Raw genomic sequence first — 22,279 nt, 5'->3', positions numbered from 1 at the left:
AACTTCTTTGGGTTAGTTTATATTAATTCTTGGTACTTAATGAAATAAGGATGACATTTTCCAAAGGAATTAAGCTGAAAATGGTAATCTTTTCATGAATTGCAACTGAAGACCTGATTTTATTGTTGCATTCATTGATTCATGTGCTTGAGAGTAAAAATGAAAATAACAAATATCATCCCAATCTGCTGAAATAAAATCAAACCTTTCTGAAACTCCCCTTGTAATTCAGTCTAAGAAGAACATCATTGATTGCAGTTCACAAGTTTGTCTGTAGAGCTGTGTGGTTTAACTTTCTCTCTGCCCAAGATTCCAGAATTTTGATCTGTTTTCATGATTTGGAATTCTATGAAGTTTCAATTTTAAACCACATTATTCTTCTTATAGACATGACGTAGGCTTTTGGGCTTGTGTCATGTCAGGAAAATAATGTGAAATTCTTTACGTTTCACAGAGAACTTTGCTCTGCGTCTTCAGAAGAAAATCTTGACTGTTCATGAGAAAGGCTTCTCAAACAATGAGGTTTAAATTTAGACATTACAATAGAAGTGGAAGTGGTACATTCATTCGTCACCAGATGGTTTACCGGACGCCGTACAACACTAGTGCTCAAAGCGGAAGCTGACGGAACCATCAGAATCAGTCTGAGAGGGTCACATAACATAACAGGTATACACACATATAATAAATATTTAATTGCGCACAATGTGCATGAATACAAGTATTACACTGATTCACAAAAGTGTCTCAGAGATTCTGTTCTCAATTTGCACCTTAGTACATGGTATCTCTCACAGAGTTCACCACATCTTCTGCACTTACAGTCATGGCAGGGGTCATGAAATTGCATGGATTCACACAGTTTATGGTGAAATCCATGCACGGCGAGCCTTGTTGATATATGCCTTAATTTATAACCTCCTTGCATCCACTCTAAATTAATCATTGCGTCACTGAGGTAAAAATCGTCCGATATGTTGTTCCTCTTTTGAAGAAGTTCCTGCAGTAGTGCCTTATACGCCGCGGTGGTGGGAAGCAGGAACTTCAGACGCAGCTCTTCTACATAGAACAGTTCTCTTGTCAGTACGTAAACGAGGCGCGAAGGAGTGTACTTGGATAGACAAAGTACTCTTTTAAGAAATGCTGATTTTACACTCTCTAAACTTTGCAATTGTGCCTTGGTAAGATGCACCCATATGTTTTCTATTCCGTAGGACGCAACTGGACTGACTTTGAGATGAAACAACTCTATGGCCGTCGTCAGTGACAAGCTGCTGAGAAGTTTGATGTCACCCATTGCTTTAATGGCCGCGTTTAATCTTTCTTTGACATGAAGGGAAAATTGTTTTCCAGCCGATTGAAATGTTATTCCCAAGTACCGGAAACTTGATACTGATCTTAACTGCCGGTCTCCGTAGTAAAATGTTCCATTCTTGCCTCCTCTCCTAAAAGTCATCGAGACGGTCTTATCCTCATTCAGTCTCAGCTTAGTATCTTCTGCCCATTTACTCACTTTGTTAAAATTACTTTGCAGGTCAGACTCTGAGATGGACGTTAAGGCCATGTCATCTGCATACATGAGTAATTTGACATTACTGGACATTCAAGTGTTTTTTAAAACTTCTGTAGTAAATGATAAGCATTCAATTTAATAGACATTTATGTTTTATACAATACATAATCAACATAATATGAAACTTGTAATTTTATGCAAGAAGGAACTGACATTTAATCATTAGGTTTAAAAGCCAACCATACACGGCATATTCAAACATTATCAATATCTGATGTTATACAAGACAAATTGTTATAATATTTTACCACATAACAACGCAAGATCCAAGCAATAAGTATTTTAGACTTTAAAGTACAATGATTAGACTTTAAAGTACATTAGTGTGTTTAAGTAAAAATATTTTATAGAGGTCAACACGCATTTATATTTTGCCTAAAATAATATCACTCCAGCAATAAGGTATAAAGATGTAATATGATATTTTATTATAATTATCACGTAAGCTTTATTTATCAAATTTTACTGATAGTCTATTCACGATTGTACATAAGTATAAAAGGGTTTCGATCAACAGAATAAGCAATAATTAAGATATGTGCTTAATCAACCCAAGGATGCATTCTGTCAGCCCAAGGGCATGTATATAATAGACAAAGTTTTGTAATTTTAATTTTTAATTTTAACACAATGCTTAGAAATTTGTAAGTTTTTAGATAAGTTTTCACTGAAAAATTATGAAACAATACATCATGAAGGTTTTTCAGAGGTATAAGATAGAAATGCAAATGTGATTCTGATATAGCTGAGGATGACCTATGAAGGGTCGAAACCGGTCCTAGATTGTAATAGTTTACAAGAAAATAAATGTATTGATTAGGTGGAATTTTTCTTTCCTTTTATGATTCTGATCATTCCGTCAGTTTCCGCTTCAAACGCTAGCGCTGTACAGCGTCCGGTAAGCCATCTGGTGACGAATGAACGTACCACTTCCACTTCTATTATAACGTCTAAATTCAAACCTCATTGTTTGAGAAGCCTTTCTTGTGAACAGCCGAAATCATCTTCTAAAGACATAGAGCAAAGTTCTCTGCAAAACGTAAAGAATTTCACCCTATTTTCTTGACACGGCATAAGCCCAAAAGCCTATATCATGCCTTGAAAGCATCAATGGCAACATTATTATTCTTGCCAGATGACCTCAACTTCTTTTAGGTGAACACCGCTTGTATCACTTTTGACATACTGTTCATGCTAACAGATTTTGCTACTGTAAAGTTAGTACTCCTTGTAGCAAAACGGAAACTCAATGACATATTAGAATCTAGCCTAATGAACACCAAATGTGTTTATAGATTCTTTCACGTGCTAATGTAAATGACATGGTGTACTACAGACATCCCTGACTTCAGAAGTCTACTGAGATTGTACCCTGCCTTCTTGGGTACAACCATTTTTATACTAACCACTTGACCACTAGCTCCCTTACCTTCATATACTGTGGGATCACTCAGAGTATATCTCATTACTATATAAGAGATTGTTTTAAATGTATTAAAATTGTGTAGTTGTCAACCATCAGTCTGTAATTTCCTCCTCCGTGACAATCTTTCACTTATCCTATTGCTTGCAAAAAAGGAGATTGGTCACCAGTTGAAAATGTCTGGGACCTGATTAAACAATGGGTGCACCATTATAATAACCATTCGGCAATAAATATTGATGTGAATGATACGATGAAGGCTATTTTTCAGATCACCATTGAAGAATTATTTGACGCCTATGAATACATCAGATTGTATAAATTAGTATTAGAAACACCGCTTATTGATACATTTTGTACAACTTATACATGTATGACGGTGATTAATAAATTATTGTTTCTTGAATCATATATTTATGGCTTTAATGAGATCTACTTTGCTGGAAAAAATACAATAGTTTCTCAGGTCCTTGCTTAAATTTTCTTTGTAGCATGCTGTTAAAACTCTTGACGATATTCTGTAAGTTAAAAAGACCCTTTTATACTGCCATTGTGATAGACATGAGTAGAAAAAAATGCTGGAGGGGAATGTATTCTAAGTATTGAGTAAACAAAGTGATATTACTGTGGGTGACTGTATTTTGCTTTGGTGCTAGTTAAGGATACAACTGAATATCAGTTTGCTGTAGAATACAAAATGTGTATATGAGAAGTTATGTAATAATTGTGAAGTAGGCATCATTTAAAGAGAAAAATAATCAAGGATCCACCTTCATTTCCTGAAACTTTAAAACATCCACAAATTATGCCTAAACTTTTAAATTTTTTCAACTGTGCAATTTATTTTGTACATTCAGCTTTTTTGAAGTTTTCTCGTGTTGGAAAATGGTAGAAGATTACTTTGGAAATTTGCAGTTGCTAGTTAATCACTTAGGGCCAGTTCTACCACCTTCGGGTAAAGTAGTGCGTAACTTGCCCTTCACGTAAAAGGATATTTCCATTCAACCACCCCCGGGTAGCGCTACTGGCAGCATAAATCTTAGTTACCCAGCGCATAATTTATTGGCCACTTTAGGGGCCCGATAAGACTTTACCTGCCAGGCAAGTTTTGAGAGCTGAACATTATTAACTGTATTTCTGGTGGCATACAGCTTAAATTAGCATAGTATATTGATAAAAGCATGATACTGTAACAGTGATCGATATTGTATTGCAGGATTTTAAACATTAAAGCTTCTCTTGAGTTGCAACGGTCACACCAGCCTCTCAAATAGACACCATCACGTTCCCTGTGGGGATCAACATCTATATCACAGTCAGGGACACATTTTATATGGCAAGCTTTCGCAAAGAAACTTGACAAGGATATAAAATCAAAACCTATTTGGAAATAATCTCAAATGGACTTTAATTTTCTAATTTTAATTTTTCAATTTTCAGACTCCAGGTATAAGTTAGTATATGTGTCTCAGTCACCCTGTGTGTTCTCGTAGCATAATGCTTAACGCACTCGCTTCGTAATATGAGGTACGAAGGTTCAAGTCTTCATTATGCCGAATATTTTTATTTTCATTTTCAGTGTTGCATTCATCTGTATGCCTCTTTTCATACGTTCTTTTGTTAATAATATATTTCATTGAAATGTTTAATCACATTATGTCTGCTAGGAAAATCGTTTGTGTGTGCTACTTATACAAAGCAATGTTAAATTCCAATCATCATTATATGGTATAGGACTGTTGCCCAGGTATCAAATTCCTTATCAGTTGTTTACCTAGTCTTCTCATAAATGATTTCAAAGAAACTGGAAACTATTCTATTCCCAAATTCCTCTTCCTATGACTGGATATTTACCCCAATTAGTTATTTACATTTATAGTATCTTCCAACTTTATCTTCATCAAGTTAAACATTAGAATAAAATGCATTATCAATAATTGGCCGTGCGGTTAGGGTCACGCAGCTGTGAGCTTGCATCCGGGAGATAGTGGGTTCGAACCCCACTGTCGGCAGCCCTGAAGATGGTTTTCCATGGTTTCCAATTTTCACACCAGGCAAATGCTGGGGCTGTACCTTAATTAAAGCCATGGCCGCTTCCTTCCCACTCCTAGGCCTTTCCTGTCCCATCATCACCATAGGACCTATGTGTCGGTGCGACGTAAAGCAAATAGCAAAAAAGCAAAGAAAAAATTATTCTTTCAAGATTCGTTAAGTCTGCTCTAGGGGCACCTATTGGTATGAGTTTTTACGTTAATTTCACATGATCGTAATGTTTGTTTAATTCTGTATCAAGGGTCTTTGTTGCTAAGTACAATAATTGTAGAAGTGTAATGAAAATGAAGGAAACTGGTATTGTTACATCATTAATTTGGAATTTTACTTGTACGTCTGTAGTGTGCTTTGGAATATCTCTATAGCAGAGGACTGGTAGAAGATCCTGCCAGACATTCACACTGCTGCTTAGTGGACAGCTGCCATATACCTTTTGTAGTGGGGGGAAGAGAGTAAGGTGGGCTGTGTTTCCTGGTGAATACTCTGTATTTCATTGCAGGGAAAAAGAGTACCCTGCTGTATAAGGACAGACAAACTGGAGCCTAGTCTTGTCTAAGACTTATTTTTTTCCTCCTTCAGTCGTGCTCAGAACTCTCAGTATGTAATCTTAGATGCAGGATCATTGGATTAGTATAGCTCTTGTGCAATAGTGATTTTGTATGACTTCAATAATTTTCTGTCTTTCACGAGAACCTTTAGAAACTCCTCAGATATGCAAAATGATCTAAGCAATTTATAGGATAGTTACATGTAATAAATATTTGCTTGGCATGTACTCAACAAAATATAGTTTTATTATGTCTCTTGAAATATTTTCACACATACTTGTTGCTATGTGTTCACTTGAAGTCTAGTGCTATGGCATTGGTATTAAAATTAAAGTGTATGTTCTGATCTTTGGGCTTTATAATATATCTTTTTAACTTTTCATTGTCTTTTCCAAACATTTTCAGATTGAGATGCATGAATGCTGCAAAATTTTTCTGCTTTAAATCATCGAGGTTCTGAGATTGCTGTGCATGTATGTGTGGTTATGGAATACTACATGAAATTTGGGAATATAAGGGCCAAATAATTTGCAAGCGAAGTAGTGGACCCTCAACAACCGCCCAATTGTCATTGAATGTTGTGGCTAAGAATCCTCTGACTTTTCTAGTGTGTGTGATGAGGCTTCATTTTGCTCATAGGGAACATCCTTTCCATGATTCTTCTCCAACTAGGGTATGAGAAAATTATGCAGCTTATCAAAATACTGTATAGAGTGCTGCAATCAGCATGCACTTTTAATCTGGTAGTGTGTCATATTGCACCAGACATTGAGCTTATTGTGTGTTTTTTAGAATTCACACTCCACGTAGAGCTTTTACTCACAATAGATAATGGCACTTTTTTCCATTTTCATTATTCACTCAGCCTTACATTCAAAAGTTTAGTAAAGTAAACTTAAGAGGAAGGTCATCAGGAATCTCTTGTGTATTGTATTAATACACCATGATGGAGTTCATAGAGGAGGAAAACTGTATTAGTCAGCAGCCCTGAAGATGGTTTTCCATGGTTTTCCATTTTCACACCAGGCAAATGGTGGGGCTTAATTAACAAACAAGTGCCAGCAAGTTTGAAATCAAACAAAAAGCTGTTGGAGTGCTGTAAGACCTATTGCACTGCTGTATGCAGCACTGAGTGCTGGACTACCACTAAAAGTGCAGAATACTCTCAAACACCCCATCAGGCAGTCCTAGTCGTTCAAAAAGTCTGTGAAAGCAGAAGTTGGTGGTATGGGCATGTCCAGATAGCTGCACCCAACACCACTGCATTGTGGAAGTTGAAGTATTAGGGTATAAGGACAACCCCAACAAAACTGTAAGTCAGGATCTGAAAACTGTCCGTGACCAAACCATACAATTGATTGTATGATGTGGCATAACAAGATCCACAAAGTGCACCCTATACCAATGGGGGAAATGCTAAGCAGAAGGGTCTCGCCATTTAGTGATGTTGTGATGTCAGATTTTTCTCTGTGTAGGATATCTGGGCACCAGTTTGAGATCTGTAACCCTCTTGATAGCTTGGAGATGAAACGTTTTTGCTTTATTATTAGGGGCATCATGTTTACGAGTGAATGAGAGAAAAATAGTTGCAACGGACCTGCAAGACTGAACCATCATGTAGTCAGGCCATGTAATTGGTGTAACAAAATTCATTACTCAAACTACTAGGGGTATAGAAAAGATCAAAACAAACAGATTAAATAACCATAGTCCAGAAATTGGAGAATGAAAATAGTAAATTTAGATCTAATTGTAATATTTTACAAAATTGTTCATAAGTGCACCCTGCTGCTGCATAACCTGCTCATTCTTCCAACCTCATTCCACTCGACTTTTTTTTTTTTTCTGTGGGGGCACTTAAAGAGCCTGATATAATAGACTCCAATTAATCTGAGGAAGAACGCGTTGCTTGGGTGTTTGCAGTTGCTTACTCTGTACAGCACATGCCAGAAGTCTTTGAACATGGAAGACAGGCAATGACATGGTGTTTCAGAACTTGTATTCCAGCAGCAGGCTGTAATTTTAAACAGTTTCTGTACCAGACTACAGTTAAATTGAAATTTAATAGTTCCATTTTCAGTCGCATCATCATCATCATCATCATCATCCTAAACCATCTCCAGTTTCCCAGGGGTGGTATATGAGCCTCCTCTATCTCATCCTGTCCTTGTACCATTCTTCCTCCACCAACTTGTCCCAATCATGATCGTTCTTAACTAAATCTGTCCATTTCCTTCGTGGCCTTCCCACGGGTCATCTTCCATCTACTTTTCTGTCAAATTCCTTCCTTGCAGGTCTGTTTACTTGCATCCTCTTCATGTGACCAAACCACACAAGTCTTGATATCTGAATCTTATTGAGGAGAGAATGATCTATTCCTACTTCTTCTCTAATTTTCTCATTCCTAATCTTGTCTTTCCTGGTTTTCTGGATCGTAGTGCGTAGGAATTTCATTTCAGCTGCCTGAAGCTTGGAATTATCTCTATTGGTCAGTGTTGTGGTTTTGAGACTGTATGTAAGAATTGGTGTATAATAGGACTTGTACAGTGTCATTTTTGTTTTCATGGGTATTTGCTCATCCCAAAGCAGGTGTCTTACCTTGTGGTAAAATTGTGTTGCCTTATTGATTCGATTGTTCACCTCAAGTATTTGAAAACTGGAACGCTGTCCAGTTGGGCTTCATTTAACATGACTATTGGTTCTGCTCCTTCCCCATACACTTTCATCACCATCGTCTTGGTCTTGCTGATGTTTAAACCATATTTCAACTCCTCATTCCAGCTTTGCATTCTCTCTTCCAATTCCTCTTCTGAGTCACTCCAGATTACATCATCATCTGAAAATGTGAAGGCTTTGATATCTCCATGTTCTTTCCTTTTAATAGATTTCATTACTACATCCATCACAATAATAACAGGAGAGGTGACAATGAGCTGCCCTGCTGCACTCCTCTCTTTGTTTCAAACCAGTCCGACAAACCACATCCTACTTGAATACAACTTCTGTTCCCACTATACAACATTTTCACTTTGTCTACGAGACTGTCTCGCACTTGAAGTTCTTTCATGCATTGCCAAATTCTTTCCCTTGGTACACTGTCATATGCTTTCTCAGTGTCCAAAAATATTAGAAATAAACCCTGAAAGAAAATCCTCTTATGCGTTAGGCCTAGCAAGTCAGCAGGAGAGTATTGAGTACAGTCACTTTCAGTTGCATCAAATAGTACTTTAATTATCAGTTTCTGACCTGGTTGTTTAATAGAACATATTTGTTTGGATCTATTCCATCATCCTTAAAAGTTTTGAGTATTGAATTTTGTTTTACGTGATACGTCACACGAGTTCATAATGATCACCGATAAAAGCACTGAAAAATATAGTGCCTTTTATACTGGAAGGTGGCCTGGTTATTTTCTACTCAGTGTTGTAGAACGTGACTCCCGTAGTCATTGTTTTGTCACCAAGGAATTGGTAATTTGGATCCCAGCCCTGGAAATGAGATTTTTTGAAATTAACATTCATGTCCCTGTGGTTTGAATTCCATGTAAAACTGTAGCTCTTGTGTCTGATGATCATAAGATTGCTGTGGCAAAGAAAACAAAGAGAAATTCTTTGTATTTCATGGAGGCTTTGCTCTGTGTCTTCAGAAGAGAAAATACGTCTGTCCACTAAGAAGACTGCTATCAGTGATGGTTTGAACTTGAAAATACTGGACCATTCGTCTGTTGTAAGTGGTAATCTCATTCATCACCAGATGGCTTGCTGTACGCTAGCCTCTTGATTGGGAAGTGATGCTGCCATTTTAGCTCAAAGTAAGATGTTTCTTGTTCAGTATGTCCAGTATGTTCAAGATTCTGAAGACGCAGAGCAAAGCCTCCGTGAAACGTAAATAATTTCTCTTTGTTTTCTTTGACATGCCAAATCCCAGAAGATTATCATGTGTGTCTATATGGGCTGTGAAAGCATGATTTCAAATATAAGATTAACAGTCTCTTAGAAAAACAAGCTTGCTCCGTGAAGGAAACTGGAGCCTTCACAAGCTTTCAACAGTCGCACACAGTAGGCTGTTGTTGAGACGGATAAGGAATACAATAGCATCTGCAATAATAAAAGAGGTGTTTGAACAAGTTCGTTGACAGACTGACTTACGACTCCTATCTCGTTCTGTACGCAGTGATTACCTGTTGCATGTCTTAATCAGAGCACTCATTTTGCACTTAACTGAATAACTGCTTCCACCTTAACAATGTACTAATTTTAACAGCAAATTTTAATCACCTGCAACTTCAGCACTATTTAGAAAACAGTTACCAAAGTAGACATTGGTATATTTCTAGGACCATTTAAATGCAGAAATTTTGTGCAATCCTTTTCTTAACAGTTTTGATTGTAAAAATTTTATTTTATTGAAACTCCATTTTCCATTTGGTACTTGTTTAACAAGCTTTTGTTTTAAAAAAAAAGCCACTTCTAACTGGGCAAGTGTTCTTATGTGATAAATCATTATATCATCCATTCTAATATATTTTACATACATACATACATTATCATTGTAGACTGTTACGCCTTTCAGCGTTCAGTCTGCAAGCCTCTGAGAATTAACTAAACGTCGCCACAATCCTCGATTTGCAACTAGTGTTGTGGCCTCATTTAGTTCTATACCTCTTATCTTTAAATCGTTAGAAACAGAGTCTAACCATCGTCGTCTTGGTCTCCCTCTACTTCTCTTACCCTCCATAACAGAGTCCATTATTCTCCTAGGTAACCTATCCTCCTCCATTCGCCTCACATGACCCCACCACCGAAGCCGGTTTATGCGTACAGCTTCATCCATCGAGTTAATTCCTAAATTAGCCTTTATCTCCTCATTCCGAGTACCCTCCTGCCATTGTTCCCACCTGTTTGTACCAGCAATCATTCTTGCTACTTTCATGTCTGTTACTTCTAACTTATGAATAAGATATCCTGAGTCCACCCAGCTTTCGCTCCCGTAAAGCAAAGTTGGTCTGAAAACGGACCGATGTAAAGATAGTTTCGTCTGGGAGCTGACTTCCTTCTTACAGAATACTGCTGATCGCAACTGCGAGCTCACTGCATTAGCTTTACTACACCTTGATTCAATCTCGCTTACTATATAACCATCCTGGGAAAAAACACAACCCAAATACTTGAAATTATCGACCTGTTCTAGCTTTGTATCACCAATCTGACATTCAATTCTGTTGAATTTCTTACCTACTGACATCAATTTAGTCTTTGAGAGGCTAATTTTCATACCATACTCATTGCACCTATTTTCAAGTTCTAAGATGTTAGACTGCAGGCTTTCGGCACAGTCTGCCATTAAGACCAAGTCATCAGCATAGGCCAAACTATTTACTACATTTCCACCTAACTGAATCCTTCCCTGCCATTTTATACCTTTCAGCATATGATCCATGTAAACTACAAACAGCAAAGGTGAAAGATTACAGCCTTGTCTAACTCCTGTAAGTACCCTGAGCCAAGAACTCATTCTACCATCAATTCTCACTGAAGCCCAATTGTCAACATAAATGCCTTTGATTTTAATAATCTACCTTTAATTCCATAGTCCCCCAGTATAGCGAACATCTTTTCCCTCGGTACCCTGTCATATGCTTTCTCTAGATCTACGAAACATAAACACAACTGCCTATTCCTCTCGTAGCATTTTTCAATTACCTGGCGCATACTGAAAATCTGATCCTGACAGCCTCTCTGTGGTCTGCAACCACACTGGTTTTCATCCAATTTCCTCTCAACGACTGATCGCACCCTCCCTTCCAAGATGCCAGTGAATACTTTGCCCTGGTATACTAAGCAATGAGATACCTCGATAGTTATTGCAACCCTTCCTGTTCCCTTGCTTATAGATAGGTGCAATTACTGCTTTTGTCCAATCTGAAGGTACCTTACCAACACTCCATGCTAATTTTACTACTCTATGAAGCCATTTCATCCCTGCCTTCCCACTATACTTCACCATTTCAGGTCTGATTTCATCTATTCCTGCTGCCTTGTGACAATGGAGTTTATTTACTATCCTTTCCACTTCCTCAAGCATAATTTCACCAACATCATTTTCCTCCTCCCCATGAGCTTGGCTGTTTGCAACACCACCATGATGATTTCCTTTTACATTGAGAAGATGTTCAAAATATTCCCTCCACCTCTCCAGTGATTCCCTGGGATCTATTATGAGTTCACCTGAATTACTCAAAACACTGTTCATTTCCTTTTTCCCTCCCTTCCTAAGATTCTTTATTACTGTCCAGAAAGGTTTCCCTGCTGCTTGACCTAGCCTTTCCAAGTTGTTTCCAAGTTGTTCCAAGTTCTTTTTGGATTCAACAACTATTTGTTTCGCTCTGTTTCTTTCATCTACGTACAAATCCCTGTCTGCCTCGGCCCTTGTTTGGAGCCATTTCTGATAAGCCTTCTTTTTACGTTTACAGGCTGCTCTCACTTCAAATCAAATCAAAATCAAATCAAAATCTCTTTATTTGCAAATGAGGTGTCTACCTCGGTGGCAAATGGTACACTAAAATACATTATTGTCAAGCACTAAATATTAAATTAACAAGAGAAGAAAATTTTTCCTATAATACAATATTATACAATTTACGCTAACAATGTTTTCTATTAAACACACAGCTCATCCTTAATAAATTTAATTGTTTACAAAATTCTAATTATAATATCTCCTGTACTACTTACAAATATAGTCAACTGATACACAGTATGTGGAATTGCTTCAAATGATACTATAAAACTGGTATGACATTAATATTTACATTGCATTTATTTATTTATTTATTTACTTTTTTTTTTTACCCGTCCTGGATCCTAAGTAGCATAACGACCTGCTGCGTCTTAACCAGAGCCCCTTTTGCCACCACTTTTCAGAGTTCCTGAAGGGCCTTCACAGCTACCGTAGCGGTCCCAGGGCCCTCGAAGTCCCCACTGTACTTCACCCCTACAGGCAGTCCCCTACTTTGGCTGTCCAAACTCCTTAGACCAGGGGATGGAATTAATTTATTCACACACATTTTTTTATTTACAATAACCTGCACCGGTCGAATGCCCTCTAACACTTCATTTATTTTCTCTGTTGCTGTTTATTCTCTTCTTGAATATCTGTACAGATTTTGGAAAAGGATCAAACACTACCCCTGGTAAACTGTTCCACTCCTTCACACCCTTCCCAATGAATGAAAATTTACCCCAATCGCTTCTGCTAAAATTCCTTCTAATTTTATATTTGTGGTCAGTCCTGCCAATATAATTATTTTCCAACTGAAGCCTCTCACGGATATCTCCCCATGCTTCTTCTCCTGTATAGGCTCTATATAATCCTGTAAGTCTAGTTTTCTCCCTTCTCTTACTTAAAGTTTCCCACCCAAGTTCCTTTAACATTTCTGATACACTACTCTTTCTCCTGAAATCCCCTGTTACAAATCTTGCTGCTTTCCTCTGCACACTATCTATTTCTTTTATTAGGTATTCTTGGTGAGGATCCCAAACACTGTTTGCATATTCCAATAATGGACGAACCATACTCAAGTAACTTTTTTCTTTTAATTCTTTGTTGCATCCTTTAAGTAGCCTCATTATGACATGTAATGATCTGTATGCTTTCCCAACAATGTCATCAATATGACCCTTCCAGTGCAAATTACTTTCAAATCTCACACCTAAGTATTTGCACTTGCCATCTTTTGGGATAACTACCTCATCCAAAGTATATTCAAATTCAGTTTTAAAGCTCCTGTTTGTAAAAGTTGTAACAGTTGATTTGCCTCCATTAACCTTCATATTATTTTCTTCAACCCATTGTTGGATACTTTCAAGGTCCCTTTGTAATTCTGAACAATCCTCAATGTTGTTTATTTCTCTATAAACAATTATGTCATCTGCATACAATCTTATTTTTGATGTTATATTGTTCCCTAAATCATTTGCGTATATTAAGAAAAGTAACGGACCGATTATACTACCCTGTGCAATTCCCTTCCAAACTTTCTCTTCCTGCGATACATTATTTCCTACTTTGACTTTCTGAACCCTTGAATTTAGAAATGCTTTTATCCAACGTGTAACCCTTACGTCCAATCCTATTCCCTCCAATTTCTTTAATAATATTCCATGTTCCACTCTATCAAAGGCTTTGGAAAGATCTATGGCTATGCAATCTAACTGACCTCCTGAATCCAACTGATCTGATATGTCCTGCTGAAATCCCACCAGTTGTGCCTCACAAGAAAATTTCTTTCTAAATCCATACTGGCTCCTCATGAACCAATTTTTATCATCGCATATCCCTCTGATGTACTTCGATATTAAACTCTCCAGTATTTTACAAACTATACTGGTCAGGCTGATTGGTCTGTAGTTCTCTGGTTTCCTTTTATCACCCTTTCCTTTATAAATTGGTATTATTATAGATTCCTTCCATTCCTTTGGTATTACACTATTATTTATGACATAGTCAAAGAGAAATTTTAAATAAGGCACTATGTACCACCCCATTGTCTTTAATACCTCCCCAGTAATTTGATCACTTCCTGCAGCTTTTCCTTGCTGAAGCAGTTGGATTTCTCTGAAAATATCTTCATTTGTGAATGATAAGCTTCTTGTTTCCCTCTGTCTCTCTCCCTCTCTATCTTCTGTTTCGGTTTCCAACTCGTGACAGTCATCTACTGAATCTCTAAATTCCCTACTAAATAGGTTTGCTTTCTCAGTATCTGTTAAATAGTGTTCACCCCCTTCTCCCACCATTGTAGGAATTTGGACTCCTTTTCCTTTTTGATTCCTGATATATGAATACAGCTTTTTCCATTTCCCTTTGTGGTCATTACCCCCTTGAAGTATGCCATTCATATAATTCTCTTTTGCTTCCTTTTTCACTCTATTCAGTTCCCTCATTAGCTGTTTTCTAGTTTCTCTACTCTCCCTACCCTCTTTGATTTTCCTGTTTACTATTCTACATTTTCTTTTTAATTTTCTTATTTCCCTTGTATAATGAACAGGGTCTGAGGTCATTTTACCCTTCTTAACAGGTACAAATCTCTTGTCTCCTTCCCAAATAATTCCTTTAAATTTAGCCCAAAGTGTATCCACGTTACTCTCTTCACTTATCCAACAACTGAATTGTGATTTAAGGTAAGTCCCAAATTCATCAACTTTAGTTTTTCTGTACAATTTCTTGTCTTGTGTAACCCTCTTATTAAGCCTTTTTGGTACGAGTCCTACATCCATTATTACAGCCTTATGGTCTCCTATTCCTTCAATTACCTCAGTTTTATCAACAATTTCCCATGGTTTAACCAAGAATACATCTAGTAAGTTATTGAGACGAGTCGGTTCTTGTACTACTTGTGTAAATCCTCCCTCCCAAATTAACTTATTTGCCATTTTCTGTTCATGGGCTTCACTTGCAGCTCCTTTCCATTCAATTTCAGGCAAATTTAGATCTCCCCCAATTATTACCATATCATTATTATTGTTTTTATGAGTATAATCTATTATTTTTTCAAAGATTTCCATGTCTCTTTCCTCTCTTCCAGGCCTGTATGTTCCTATAATTCCCACTTCATTCCACCAAGATGTTCGCCTTTTCCCATCTTTACACACAGTTGTTCCTAGGCATTCCCTTGCTGTTTCTACTACAGCATCCCTGTATGCCACCCATTCACTTTCTATATCCTGAACCTGCTTACTGTCTACTGTTCGAAACTTCTCATTAATCATATCCATGTATTTCTGTCTAATTTCCTCGTCCTGGAGATTTTCTACCCTTATTCGTTTGCAGACAGATTTCACTTTCTCTACCCTACTCCTAGAGATACTTAGTTCTCTACAGATCAGATAGTGATCTGTATCATCGAAAAATCCCCAAAAAACTTGTACATTCCTAAAAGATTTCCTGAATTCAAAGTCTGTTAAGATATAGTCTATTATGATCTGGTACCCCTAGCCTCCCATGTGTAGCGGTGAATAGCCTTATGCTTGAAGTATGTATTCGTAACAGCTAAACCCATACTAGCACAGAAGTCCAGCAAACGCTTCCCATTCCCATTAGCTTCCATATCTTCCCCACATTTACCAATCACCCTTTCGTATCCTTCAGTTCTATTCCCAACTCTCGCATTGAAATCGCCCATTAGCACTATTCTATCCTTGCTGTTGACCCTGACCACAATGTCACTCAATGCTTCATAAAACTTGTCAACTTCATCCTCATCTGCACCCTCACATGGTGAATACACAGACACAATCCTTGTCCTAATTCCTCCCACTGACAAATCTACCCACATCATTCGCTCATTTACGTGCCTAACCGAAACTATGTTGCGTGCAATGGTATTCCTGATAAAGAGCACTACCCCAGACTCTGCCCTTCCCTTTCTAACACCCGTCAAGTACACTTTATAATCTCCTATCTCTTCCTCCTTATCTCCCCTTACCCGAATATCACTTACTCCTAGCACATCCAGATGCATCCTCTTTGCTGACTCAGCCAGTTCTACCTTCTTTCTTCCATAAGCCCCATTAATATTGCTAGCTCCCCATTGAATTCCATTTTGTTCGCCAAGTTGTTTCCAAGGAGTCCCTCGCCTGTCAAATGGGAGTGGGACTCCATTACTCCCATAGGTCCGAGGCTTGCTTAAAGTGTTCTGAGCTCGGTAAATTCATGAAGCAGGATGCTGCCCTACTTGCACATAGTCCAAGTGAGGATCTCTCCTCTAACGGGTTATGGACCACCGGTGAATTGTATAGTCCTAGCCGCCTGAGCACAAGGAGGGCCACGACTCAGAATATGTCCGAGATGCCCACTCCCATTCCATAGCAACTGGTATCCCGACTCCCAGGACCACTTACTAGGCCACTCAGCCGTTGCCCATGGTTCATGAACTAGGATGTGACCACAGTAACCCACAATTTGTTTTTCCTGTTTTGAATCTCCTTTGCACATGTCATTCGGTATACTCATTGGGTCGGCAAATTAAACCCCGCCACCAGATATGCAATTTTTTTGTGTTGCTCTTCCTCTTTGTTACTATCCTAATCTGCCATTATATTTCTGTATCACCCCTCATTACATTTCTGGATTTTGCCTTCTAGGTGCAGGTTGTATGTTGTTCAAGGGATTCTATCAGTATCCATTCATAGAAAGTCTTTGTACCATTTCAATTTCTGGAATTTAATTCTTTCTCGTAACCTACAATCCTGTCCCCAGCTTCCTTAATTCTGTATTTCAGATCTTACCATGTCTTGTTTTGCTAATCCTGTAGCTACCAGAATCCTGTTATCTTCGAACTGATGACCTAGATGTTAGGCTACTTCAAACAACAAGCAACAAGCAAGCCTATTCTCTTATTTTTCTTCTCGTGGTCTGTTTCATAGGCACATGTCAAAGAAGTTTCTAAAACAGCTCTTTCACTTTTCAGTGGGATTTGTATTTTATTCCATATTAGATCATTAATTGCCCCTGTAGAAGTGAACTGCTATCCAAAATCATATTTATAATTTTGATATGTGAGGCGGATATGGAGGAGGATAGGTTACCTAGGAGAATAATGGACTGTGTTATGGAGGGTAAGAGAAGTAGAGGGAGACCAAGACGACGATGGTTAGACTCGGTTTCTAACGATTTAAAGATAAGAGGTGCAGAACTAAATGAGACCACAACACTAGTTGCAAATCGAGGATTGTGGCGATGTTTAGTAAATTCTCAGAGGCTTGCAGACTGAACGCTGAAAGGCATAACAGTCTATAATGATAATGTATGTATGTATGATATGTAAGGGAACAAAAAAAAAAAAAAAAGATTCTCCAAGGTATTTGAATGTTGGTTATCTGTAAATGTTCCCTTTCCATTGCAAAATACCTTACTGGATGTTCATTTCTTTTCAAGTCCATTTCCTCACTCTTTTCTTGCTGAAAATGATACCATATTTGTTATTACTTTCGTCCATAAATTTGTCTGCACCTGGGTGAAAAAAACCCACAAAGGTATGACACTTGCAAAGAACATGGCCTTAAGTTTATAATGTCTGGTAGTTTGGTGGATTTTCTTTTTTACCTGGATCTGTTTTGTTTGGGACAAAACTTCTCTCTGTCTTAAACATGGTTGTATTACAAAGCTTTGTCATGCCTACTAGTGTGCTGTGGATGTTCTTGCATAAATTTATGATCCTCTTATTAATCGGAAGTGACTGAGTGCTTCCTAAGTCCAAGTTAATTTTGTTGAGTGGATACAGGAATGTCCCAATATGCCAATGATGATGATGGTCTTCAAATCATCAGATTGGTCTATCTTCAAATCACCAGTTCTATCTTAACCCTATTGGAAGTAATCTGATGGTGTTAAGTTGAGTGATGATAGCACAGAATCATAAAAATTACTCGTTCCTCAAAGGAAACTGATGATGGTGATTAGTGTTTTAAGAGGAAGTACAGCTTAGCAAACATCCTTTGAAAAATGTAGATATTGACAAAAGAATGGGAAGGGCCACAGAGTTCATGTAAATGAGACTTCCTTAGGCCTTGCAAAGCTCATACTCTTGGGGTCAGAAGAGAGCCATAGTTGACTCAAGGTCGGACAGGAAAGATGAAATTCAGGAATCTTGATATAAATGAAAGAGAGACTCGGCTGGTCCTATGTTGTGATCCCCTTGGTCCTCCTCCATCACCTCTTGTGATAGGCAGGGTTCATCGGCTGTAACTCAGAGTATATATAACTTCTTCCTGCATAAAGTGAGCGATTCAACTCAGTTTATGGATGTGTTTGCGATGACTAAACAGACCAATCTTGGCATAAAATGTACGCCCACACAAATCACATTGAATGGATGCAGGAGAGCAGGGTTGTAATTGACAGAGTTTTCTTGCTTGTCACTTGGCCTCTTGATGTCTGCGGTGTTCTCTTTCAAACAAGTTGACAGCGGTGGATGTTGTGTTCCGCCGCAGTGAACAGTCCACAACGCATTCTTCAGGCAGGAAACATCCTGGATTATTCTACAGCCCCCATCCACAGGAAGAACTTCCTATCAGAGTAAAAAGACATTTGCCTAGTCTGGTTACTGGAACTTCTGTGGAAGTAAAGGTATTTTCATGAATATCATGTGGATTATGTGAGATGGCACCACACCTCAACTGAAAAACGTGATGTTTAAAATGTTGAGTCAGTTGGCTGCACGGTTCGGGTCATGTTGCTGTGAACTTGCATTTGGGAGATGGTAGGTCCAAATCCCATTGTCAGCCAGGTCAATGCTATATATCTTAGTAATGGTTACAGTTGCTTCCTTCCCAGTCCCAGCCTTGTCTTATACCTTTGTCACTGTAAGACCTGTCTCACGTCAACTTCAAACCAGTAGCAAAAAATAAAATAAAAAATGTTTAAAATACCAGATAGCCACACACTAAAAAGCTAAAGAAAACAGTCATGTAACAATCTTGTTTCTACTTATCCAGCTGCTTCAGTTCGTGAAAGGCTGTCATTCTGTACGACCTCAGTTTCCCTCCCTTTGCTGTTCTTTGACATTTTTTGACATTCAAATTCAAATTTATTTCCTTTACCTGCATTTTATAAAATAGGATACGTCACAAAAAAAAAAAGTCCTGATGGAATATCCCACCTCTCAAGGCAAACAGTTGAAGTCCCAGAATGTTTTGGGGCATCCAGTAGTTTACAACTTTCCCACTGTAATCAGTAATATGTCTCTTGAGTGGATCGTTCAAACTATTCTCTTGCATTGTTGGCTTGATGAACTTCATTATCTAGAAATTTGTGATAAATAAGACGTGCTGAGGTAATTTGCATAGCATTTTCATTAGGGAAGAAGCGGTAAATTGGAGGAAACAGTTCATGTAAGATTCCCTATTAACATAACAAGTTATGTTTTGTTGGCATATGGTTTGGTTTTGCTTCATTTGTAAAAAGGATGAAAATGTAAACAAAAACAAAAAAAAGAAGAAGAAGAAAAACTCCCATGCAAGAAACATCATGCAAAAATCTTACAAATATTACCTTTGTAAACAAAACTCCAATAAAGACAAATTATTGTTTTATGGGGATGCTACAACCTGTATTATTTAAACCCAAACTCATCATAAAGGGTATAATATATTCAAAGAGCTGGCCTGAGTGGCTCAGACGGTTGAGGCGCTGGCTTTCTGACCCCAACTTGGCAGGTTCGATCCTGACTCAGTCCGGTGGTATTTGAAGGTGCTCGAACATGTCAACCTCGTGTCGGTAGATTTACTGGCATTGCAAGTAATCTTCATTTTCCGTATCAAAATTTAATCACTAAGTTTTACAATATTTAAAATACTTCCACCGTTTTGATACTTTTTTTGCCTTTTGGCAAATTTATTTGTCAACAGTACATGTTTCGTTCCCTATTTAGGAACATCCTCAGCTGTTATTGTAGCTTAGGTGAATTGCTAAGATTTTAAACAAGTTAATTTGCAGGTACATTGATTCACTTAAAAACTACTAAAAATACCAATTAAATTAAATTAAAAACAATGTAGGGGTTAGTGTGTTAATGATATGAGAACGAATGATTACGTAGTTGGTCAGCTTAAAAACTATGTCTATTCATTTGAATAGTTGTTAAAAATCTCATTTTGTTACATTAAAATGCCTGTTTACGGTTAAAAGTTTTAAAAATGTTTGACTTCGTAACACTGTTCAAATTATTGAATGTTTTTTCTTCTGTTCCTTCCAGGTAAGTTGTTATATATTATGAGTTTGCTTATGGTGCCTTTGATTGAGTCTAATGTGGAACTTTGAAGTTGATTGCTGATCAATTTTTGTGAAGGGAGCTTCGTTTCAATTTCTTGCTATTGTTATACTCCAATTCTACTGTGACCCTGGAGGGACGTTTGTTGCTGCTTTACGTCTTGTATTAAAATTGATCAAATAAATTTGCCAAAAGGCAAAAAAAGTATCAAAACGGTGGAAGTATTTTAAATATTGTAAAACTTAGAGACTTACTGGCATGTAAAAACTTCTGTGGGACAAAATTCTAGCATCTCGGGAGTATCCAAAAACCGTAAAAGAGCAATTAGTTGGACGTAAAGCAAATAATATTATTATTATTATTATTATTATTATTATTATTATTATTGTTATTATTATTATATATTCAAAGTGATATTAGCTTTAAAATCACTTGGTTGATTTAAATCAAACCCAAACCAGTGACACAGCTCATTGAGCTCCTTGGCCTGCCAGGTTGATTGCTATCCAGCAACATTGCTTGCAGATGTTGAGAGTGACTCATGGTCTCTATGACCAAATCCTCTGCTATTATCAGTTGGTGTTGTGGCTGGGTCTGCTCTCTCTCATATTAAACAGCTCCTCAGTTGGTCCCACAAGGCTAAGTGAACACTGTCCAGCCTTCAGTCGAGAATTAAAATCCTTGAACTGGCTGACTGTTAAATCCAGGGCCTACGGGTAAGAGCCAGACATGCTACCCCTACATCAGGGGTCTGATCGACCTGTGCAGTTTAAAAAAAAGTTAACACTGTAGGTTGCATTTATGCAGAAATGTGCAGTACTTTTTATCAGTAAATTAAGTCTCAACAGGTAAATAAGATTGCTGCACAGATTTGTATGGACTGTTGCAATGTATGCCTCTGAAACTTAGACTCTACACAAGGTAGAAATCAACTGCATTTGAAATGTGGTGGTGGTAAAACTCTTGAAAGGATAAGATCTGTGATTCTAAGGTCCTTGAGATGGTAAACCAGAGATCTTTAGTCTGCTCCTTAATGCAAGCAACACTTGTCCTGTTGGAATGTGTGATGCCCCATTCAAAATTCATACATACAGTAGCAGAAGGTTTCGTTAAAGGAAAGATGCCATGTGGGGAAGTTGAGATACAGCTTCGTATTACTGATAAATAACATGGAAGCACACAATGAATATGGCTGGGAAGGACCGTTGAACTTGAGGAACTTCATGATAACTGACCAGGAGGATTAATTACTGATGATGATGATGGAACATATGAAAATGTATTGTTAAACATTTGTAATCTGTTTGTAACACTGAACCGAGCAAGTTGTTTCTGCAACGTGAACGATGTACAGAAGCTATAAGCTTGCATTTGCGAGATGTTGGATTCAAACCCCACCTTTAGCAGGCAAATGCTGGTGCTGTACCATAATCAAGATCTGTCAGATTACAGACTATGAATCTCATGTTAGATCTGTATTGATGGTTGACTTAATTGAACGTAAAATATTATAGCATTGACTTGGAGGATATCAAAATAATTTTATACAATTTTGTAACAGATCTGTCAGAGTTATTGTAATGGAAGAGCAATAGAAAAATACAACACTAAGAGATTTCTGATCTTGTTTATTCTCCCATGGCCCAGATTATTAGACACGGTAATCTTGTTGATTTATCCCAGTAGAAACTTTGATCGTATTAATAGTATCAATATTTGAATTCAGCTTCCTAGTTTTAAAATGATATAGTATCCATATACCTCACAATGTGCCTTCCAGAGCGAGTGCATAAGAAGTCGTTACTGTGGACACAATTGCATGGTAGCAAACTGATTGCTGTGCAGAGATATATGTTGGCAGATGGAGTTAATGGCCTAATACCAAGGCCATTAACCTGGAAACCAAGAAAGAACAA

General features: G+C 37.6%; 1 protein-coding gene across 2 annotated transcripts in view; it reads left to right on the top strand.

Moving 5' to 3' along the window:
- The window catches only part of pnut (septin 7-like protein pnut), a 641,502-nt gene that overhangs the window by 598,078 nt on the left and 21,145 nt on the right, over nt 1-22,279 (top strand). The gene's annotated exons all lie outside the window — the stretch shown is intronic.

This window comes from Anabrus simplex, chromosome 4 (assembly GCF_040414725.1).
Source record: "Anabrus simplex isolate iqAnaSimp1 chromosome 4, ASM4041472v1, whole genome shotgun sequence".
Lineage (NCBI taxonomy): Eukaryota > Metazoa > Arthropoda > Insecta > Orthoptera > Tettigoniidae > Anabrus > Anabrus simplex.
Note: the sequence above shows the minus strand (reverse complement) of the source record. Positions and strands in the feature narration are given on the sequence as shown.